General features: G+C 43.8%; 1 pseudogene; it reads right to left on the reverse strand.

The window, feature by feature from the left end:
• Window positions 1-7732: 7732 nt before the first annotated feature.
• On the reverse strand, window positions 7733-7850 carry LOC126413367 (5S ribosomal RNA; annotated as a pseudogene).
• Between the last annotated feature and the right edge of the window lie 360 nt (window positions 7851-8210).

Genomic DNA, 8210 nt, shown 5'->3' on the forward strand with positions numbered 1-8210 from the left:
GCCACCCTGTCCGGCCCTAGTGTATACAAAACTCGCATACTGAACTGTCTGAAACAAAACACGTGCTTGTATTTAAAGAGCACAATGAACAATGGGTATGCCTTTCTCAGAACATGTCGTTACCTCAGTTCTATGACGTGATCGGCACGAACTGTAACAATTTTCTATAGAAACAACATTGTTAAAGTTAGAACATAGTTGCACTGATAGATACGCATGGTACTGTCTAAATGTTTCGTTTTGTTCGTAAAGCCGAACGAAGATTAATAATGGCATTTGGGTCAGTTCAGAGGAGAGAACTAGAGGATAACTTTTATTGGAAAACTAAATTTCTGCGAAGTCACGCGCACTTCACACACACACGCATAACTGCCATCAGAAGTTTCTGCCATACGGAAGCTGCTCTGTCGATGTTTTATTCTTAGTCTGAAGAGCACACGTTATGTGAGTGAAAAACTGAGTAATCTCGAACAATCTTTACGCCACAGGATTGGTATCTCAATGCAATGGGGGTCTGAACGTCCATTCTATAAACCTGCATTAATCACTTCACTGGAATTTATCGATTATTCTGTTTCGAAAACCCTGTTATTATTTTTAATTCAGACTTCATAAATATGGCACGTTTTGGCCATAAGAAATGTTGAAAGCAGACACAAAGCTTCGCTTTGAACTCAAGTACTTCACAGTACGAAGATAAATGCCATTTAAGTGTCTGAAGTGCTACATTATTAGAGTTTTCGCCTGTCTCATGATCTGTTTCTGATGCTGAAATCCGTCACGCGTGTGGGGATTGAGCAATATAATTGGGCGATTCGAGGACAATACTTGGTGGATGATAAAATGGACGCGGACCTCTAAAAGGATTAGACTGTCAGGCCCACATTATTCCAGATGAACGTCACGACGATGCTATTTTAAATACTGAAGACAATTTGCCTGCTTAACCTTGTGCAACTGATGCGTGTCCAGTCTACGCGAGCTGCGCCGACGACGAGACGTTTAACCTAACCGTCTGTCATCCTGGAGAGGAAGGGCAGAGCGCCGTGACGAGCTGTAAATATATAATGACGTACAGGCACCGCCAAGAGGCATTTTTATGAGATGCAGTTAAAACAAATTGAGACAGCGCTGATTCTTTGCCGACCAATGACGTGAGCAGTCTTCTGTCTCATGAGCATTTGCATTTCTCTATAGACAGCCTCCGCTCTCTTCGCATTATCTCAAAGACTCAAAGAGCAAGCCGTTTCTCATGCAGTATACTGATCAACTACGCAAAAAAAAGAATATATATATATATATATATATATATATATATATATATATATATATATATATATATATTTGAAAAAATTAATGAAGGGAATTTTGATTAACAAGTCATAAATTGATGACATCGGAAGCAATGTAACGGTGATACTTCGAAGCGATACAAAATAGAATGGTGAAAACGTAGAATCCGTTGGAGAGTTTGGTGAAATTGCAAGTTTACAACTGAAATTTCTCGGTAAGGGGCCGGGAGAGTACGACAGTAAAGGAGAGGTTAGGACAGAGGTAGAGACATGGATACAGTAGCTTTTCCCTTGCTCCTTATATGAATGCAGTAGTATATATGTGAATTCGCTAATAGTGTCATGCAGAATCTTCCGCTATGCACAGTCGTTGCTAAGCATACGTGTAGAAGTTAGTGTGCTGTACTGTCTTAAGTAATACACGTACATAAACCCGTAGTATTTTAAGCTCATACGAACAACGCTACATTTAACTGAAGACCACTGAAATACGAGAGTTCATCATATTCTTACTTAATAAGAAACCGTTTGCATCTAATTCCATAAAACTGTGCATATTGTTCCACAAACTCATTATAAATGAGGGCAGAAAATCGACACGCTCTCTCTCTCTCTCTCTCTCTCTCTCTCTCTCTCTCTCTCTCTCTCTCTCTCCCCTACTTTGACGAATCAGACTCGTCAACGCAAACATCGTGAGTGACACTCGCGGGAACTAAAGTCAAACTGAATTTTTTCTGTATGTCTGATATGCCTCTATTCAATACGTACATTATCCAAAAAACAATACACGTCAGTGAAAGGAAACGTATGTTGATTATCGAATAAATAATGCACAGGTGATATAAAAAATGTCCAGTTGCCAGACTACGAAAAGCTTGGAAAATTATCATTAAATGAAAAACTTCTTCGCCTCCGGGCGCTATATTGGGTCCATTTCCCGACACATATTGATCCGACGCCTAAAACAAAACCCTAAAGGATGTGTAGACATTGAATGAAACACGAAACGGAAAGACGTGGGAGTATACAGTACCGAGAGTGAATTGGCGCTACAGTGTTTTCGAAACTACCGTGCTACGCAGGACTATTAATTTTTATAGTGTTAGGTATTTTCGTGTTAGAAATTCGTTCAAGGGGAAGATTTCATCTTGTAATTACTTTTTGTTGACTATATCTACTTTTAAGTGCCGTGATATTACAGTTTTTCGAAGAAGTCGCACCTGAAGACGCTCACGGAGATTATAATTTCTATTAAAGTATCGATTATGTGTAAAAATTTATTTTTATGTTTTAAAGAATTGTTTGAAATATTGCATTACAAATATGTTGTACTACAAATATATAACAGGATCAAGAATTACGAAACTGTTAACTTCTTCAAGAGCAGTACCATGTGAAACAGACGTGTAGCTGCATAATAGACATCCACATGTTGGTCGTAATGAGACTGTTTCGCAAGTCACGTTGGCCGTTTCGCACGAATCGTCTCCAACCACCTGCGCACGGATTTTGCCGAACTAAATGGTAGAGCAAGTGGATAAAGAGCAAGGAGTTGGTCGACCAAATTCGGATAGAAAATTTTAATTTGACACAAAATTTTCTGAGCACCGTACCCCATCATAGCGTAAGCCAGTACACCCAGGAGAACGCCAATGTAACCGTGGCCGAAACTTTGGTTTCTCCAGAACAGTTTTTTTACATTATGACGATACTAAGGAAACTTTTGTGTTAGCTTGTTCTCGCTCATTTATATTTTTTGGAATTCAATGTCTGATATTTTCACCAAAAGATACTTAAAATATACTATAATTTTTAAATTGTCTACTTGCTGTGGGCTTGATTAAGTACCAGTGGCGGTGGTGCTGCTGCTGTCGATTATAATCGCGTAAAAACTAGTTTATGGAAGTAGGTATTTCTTATCAGCGACTGGTAGCTATTTTAAGAAAGAGTTCACGGGTGAACAGCCGGGTTTTACTACCGGGCCGCTGAAACATGTCACTTCAAGGTCACTCCCCAAGCGCCGTAGAGTTAGTTGGTGGGATAACTAACGAACAAGTGAGGAACGGGAGGCGCCGCGTCTACTGACCCAATAACAGCACCGAACAAAAGCCTGTTCCGGCGTCGACGCTACCACGTTGCCGGCTTCCGTGTAAACATTGTATGTTAGTGCGCGAACGCCTGCTGTTGTGTTGTGTTACCGCCTCCAGTATAGTTGTTGTTTGTTAAACAATATCACCAAAACGATGTCGTTGACCAAGCGACAATCCGTTGCGCCGTGGAGTGCCATTAAATAGTCAGGCTTTGGAATGGCTACTGAGGACACGTGAGTCTTACGAGCAAGAAAAAGAATTTGTTTCTGTTTGTGGGCGTGCGTCGATTCCTGCCGATAAAGTTTTAGAGCGTACATCGAGAACTCTAGGACTCAGTGAAAGAACAGTTATAAGGAAAGAGGTGCTACTTCAAGACTTAAAGACAGTGAAATAAACCGTGTGGAAGAAATCCCCTGTGGAAGAAACAGTGAGTTTTTAAGTACTCCGGGCAAGAAAAAAAAAGCAGTCCCGTCCTATTAGAGATATTGATATTTTCCAATCCGATGCAATTCGTCGGCACATATACGGATATTATAAAAGAAAAGAATACCCCACAGTAGCGAAGTTGCTAATTTCTTTAAAAGAAAATGAACTTTTCTCAGGGGGGAAAACGTCACTCAAGATGATATTAAAAAGCATGGGCTTCCGTTTTAAAAAGTTAGATGGACGAAAACTGTTACTAGAAAAAGCTCATGTCGTTGAAGCTCTTTCCATTTTCTTACACAAAATTGTAGGAAAGGACATACACTCAGTCATATGGTCAGACGAAACCTGGGTCAACGGTGGAGAATCAGTTTAGAAATGCTAGACAGATGATACTCCGAATAGCAGCGGTCATCAGCCAACAGGAAGAGGATCACGATTAATTGTGGCCCACGCAGGATCTTCAAACGGTTTTGTGCCTGAAGGACTTCTAGTTTTTCGATCGAAAAAAACCGGTGACTGTCATGAGGATATGGACCACCCACGGTTTCTACAGCGGTTTAAACATTTGTTGCTACAGTTTAGTGTTCCGACAGTTTTTGTGATGAACAATGCACCGTACCATTGAGTGATTTTAGATAAAGCGCCCACCACCAGTGACCGTAAAGAAACTATGATGCAGCGGTTGTAGGTGAGAGACATCGCTGCGGATATGAGCATGACAAAACTGCTGTTATACTCGCTCGTGAAACATAATAAGCCTGTGACGCCTAAATACGTTGTAGATGAAACTGCAAGCGAACAGGGTCACTTGGTAATTAGGCTACCGCCTTATCACTGTCATTTTAATCCAATTGGATTGGTTTGGAGTGAAGTCAAGGCGTACAGTAGAAGTAACAACAAGACTTTACTATAACAGAAGTATAAAGACTGCTACGTGAAGGTCTTGCTACGGTAGACGCTACCTCATGGAAGAAAAAAGTAGGCCATGTTGCTAAACTGACAAGAGAAAAATGGCTCTGAGCACTATGGGACTTAACTTCTGAGGTCATCAGTCCCCTAAAATTTAGAACTACTTAAACCTAACTAACCTAAGGACATCACACACATCCGTGCCCGAGGCTGGATTAGAACCTGCGACCGTAGCGGTCGCGCGGTTCCAGACTGTAGCGCCTAGAACCGCAAGGCCACCCCGGCCGGCTTCGATGACAGGGTGTGGGTATAGCGAATGCTTGGTGAACGTCATCTGCCAGCGTGTGTAGTGCCAACAGTAAAATTCGGAGGCGGTGGTGTTACGGTGTGGTCGTGTTTTCATGTTTTGCGTGGCACTTTCTCAGCGCAGGCCTACCGGACTTAACGCATGCCTGCTGGAGTGGAAGCTGTCACCAAGGCTAAGGTTGGGCCAAGTCATTTTCAGCCAGGTGTCCGGATCCTTTTGGATCACATAGTGTATGGTGTTGTGGTCTTCAGTCAGTTGCGGCTCCTCACTGTAATCTATGCTGTGCAGGGCTGCTCATCCCCGTTTAAGTACTGCAACCCACATCCATCTGAACCTGCTTACTGTGTTCATACCTTAGTCTCGCTGTACAACTTTTACCCTCCGCACTTCCTCCCATTACTAAACTGGCAACCACCAACCACTTAATGCACCAGAGTGTACCTTAGCAACCGATCCCCTTTTTTAGTCAGGTTGTGCCACAAATTTCTTTTTGCCACAGTTCAATTAAGTACCTCTTCATTGGTAATTATTCGATCTACCCATCTAATCTTCAGCATTCTGTATCGCCGCATCTGAAATCCTCCTATTCTTTTCGGGCCCGTTTATTGTCCAGGTTTCAGTTCCGTTCTTGACTCACTCCATACGAATACATTGAGGGAAGTCTTCCGAAAACTAGTATTTATATTGGATATTAGCAAGTTTCTCTTTTTCAGAAATGCTTTTCTTGCTACTGCCAGTCTAGGTTTTGTATCCTCTTCATTTCGCGAGTCGCCAGCCAGTTCTTTTGCTGCCCAAATAGCAACTCATCGTCTAGGTTCAGTGCCTCATGTCCTAACCTAATACTATTAGCATCGGCTGATTTAACTGGACTGCGTTCCATAAGCAAATCGCAATTTCCTTTCACGGACGCCGCAATGTTGGGTTAATAAGTGATGCTTCACTTTGCTTCCGCTTACTCAGCACGGCCCAGAGCAGCGGAATATCCGCTTTCTGTGAACATTACAGGAGCCGCTGTTAAAAGTTCCCGAGATCTGAGCGGCGGACAGGCGGTTGCGCAAGAGAGAAAACGCGAGATGCTAGCGGGAAAGCGGAAACGCAGCGAGCGGCTCTCGGTTTCTCCATTCCAGCGGCTTCTCCACTCGCCCCGTGGAGAACTGCCTCCGTGCAGCGAGTAGGAGGGACCTGCCAACGCTCAGCGCTTGCGTGGTGCATTTCCTCGATCGCACACGCACACACACACACACACACACACACACACACACACACACACACACACACACGCGTGTCCGTCGCGGCCATGGCACTCAGTCAATACTGTCGTGCCGCGGATATGTCACGCGAATTATCCTTTGTCGAACTGCTGGGCGAAGCGGCGTAATGGTTGGGACAAAGGTAAACCTTCTCCCCCCGGCTCCCCCTCGTAGTCGGGAGGTATCGTGTCAGTCCACTGCCCAACCAGCCACCCCGTGTACACTTCCTGCAATTTCCCATAAACTCGCCCGAAAAAACTCAGCATAATACAGGTTGTTTGTAGCCACCATGAGAATGTAACCTTGCTAATTTCTTGAGTCCACTGTTCACTTAGCGCATCGATTTTCACATGATATCTTGCGAACCATGGATGAATGGTATCAGACGCATGCCATATTCCTTTACTTCCGGAAAGCGTTTGACTCGGTGCGCCACTGCAGACTCCTAACTAAGGTACGAGCACATGGGATTGGTTCCCAAGTATGTGAGTGGCTCGAAGACTTCTTAAGTAATAGAACCCAGTACGTTGTCCTCGATCGTGAGTGTTCATCGGAGGTGAGAGTATCATCTGGAGTGCCCCAGGGAAGTGTGGTAGGTTCGCTGTTATTTTCTGTCTACATAAATGATCTTTTGGATAGGGTGGATAGCAATGTGCGGCTGTTTGCTGATGATACGGTGGTGTGCGGGAAGGTGTCGTCGTTGAGTGACTGTAGGAGGATACAAGAAGACTTGGACTGGATTTGTGATTGGTGTAAAGAATGGCAGCTAACTCTAAATACAGATAAATGTCACTACTCTCATGCGACATTATGCCCACCCACACCGTAACATCTGCACCACGATAATGATCATGTTCGACAATGCTTGACGTAGCCTCATGTGGCGAGGGATGTCACGTAATGTACCCAGGAACATTGTCGAACATGATTGTTTTGGTGGTCCGGTTTGTTGTGGTGTGGCGAGGCATAATGTTGCACGTGCGTACTGACGTGCAAATCTTTGAACGCGGTCAGTGTTATTGTGATCCTGTGTTCCTGCCCCAGCATCTTTTGAGGATTGCATGGGAGTAACTGAAATTCCTGCAGCGTATTTCTGGTTTGAGCAGACGAGAATATAAATACCACTTTTACTTTTTCTACTATCTCTCCGTCTCTTTCATAGCTCACACTACTCTTGAGAGGGCGTACGTGTTATTTCTCGTCCAGTGGTGCCACTACTCCTCGTCTACATGCCGCTCTGTTTAGTTAATTATTTAACCACTCCGTCTGCAGGCCACAAGTGACCCATCGGGAACATCCGACCGCCAAGTCATCTTCAGAGGAGGATGCGAATAGGAGGGGCGTGGGGTCAGCACACCGCTCTCCCGGTCATTATGATGGTATTCTTGACCGACGCCGCTACTATTCGGTCGAGTAGCTCCTCAATTGGCATCACGAGGCTGAGTACTCCCCGAAATATGGCAACAACACATGGTGGCCTCAGTGGTCACCCATCCAAGTGCCGACCACGCCCGACAGCGCTTAACTTCGGTGATCTCACGGGAACCGGTGTAGCCACTGTGGCAAGGCCGTTGCCTTGTTAATTATTTGGAGTACCTAAATTACCGACAAGGTTCGTGTAGTTAAATAGCAACCACATGCTATGCACTCGTGCTGAATTTCATGTAACAGTTGACTGATATAAATTTCATGAGGGGTCTTCCTGACGCAGAACTTTTTATATTTTTTATATACTGTATGATGTTTAATGCCAGTTTTCACTTATTTGTAGTATTTTGTGAGTGAATGCGCAATTCAGTTTGTTACCGATACATCGCTTAAGCAAAACTTGTGTACTTGAGAGTTTGGCCGTACAGCTATTGACTGCTTTTGTTAAAAGCAACGATGTACCCTGGAATTTTCGAAAGCCATTCGTGATAAATCTTTGTAGCCCAAG

Source organism: Schistocerca serialis, chromosome 7 (genome assembly GCF_023864345.2).
Source record: "Schistocerca serialis cubense isolate TAMUIC-IGC-003099 chromosome 7, iqSchSeri2.2, whole genome shotgun sequence".
Taxonomy (NCBI): domain Eukaryota; kingdom Metazoa; phylum Arthropoda; class Insecta; order Orthoptera; family Acrididae; genus Schistocerca; species Schistocerca serialis.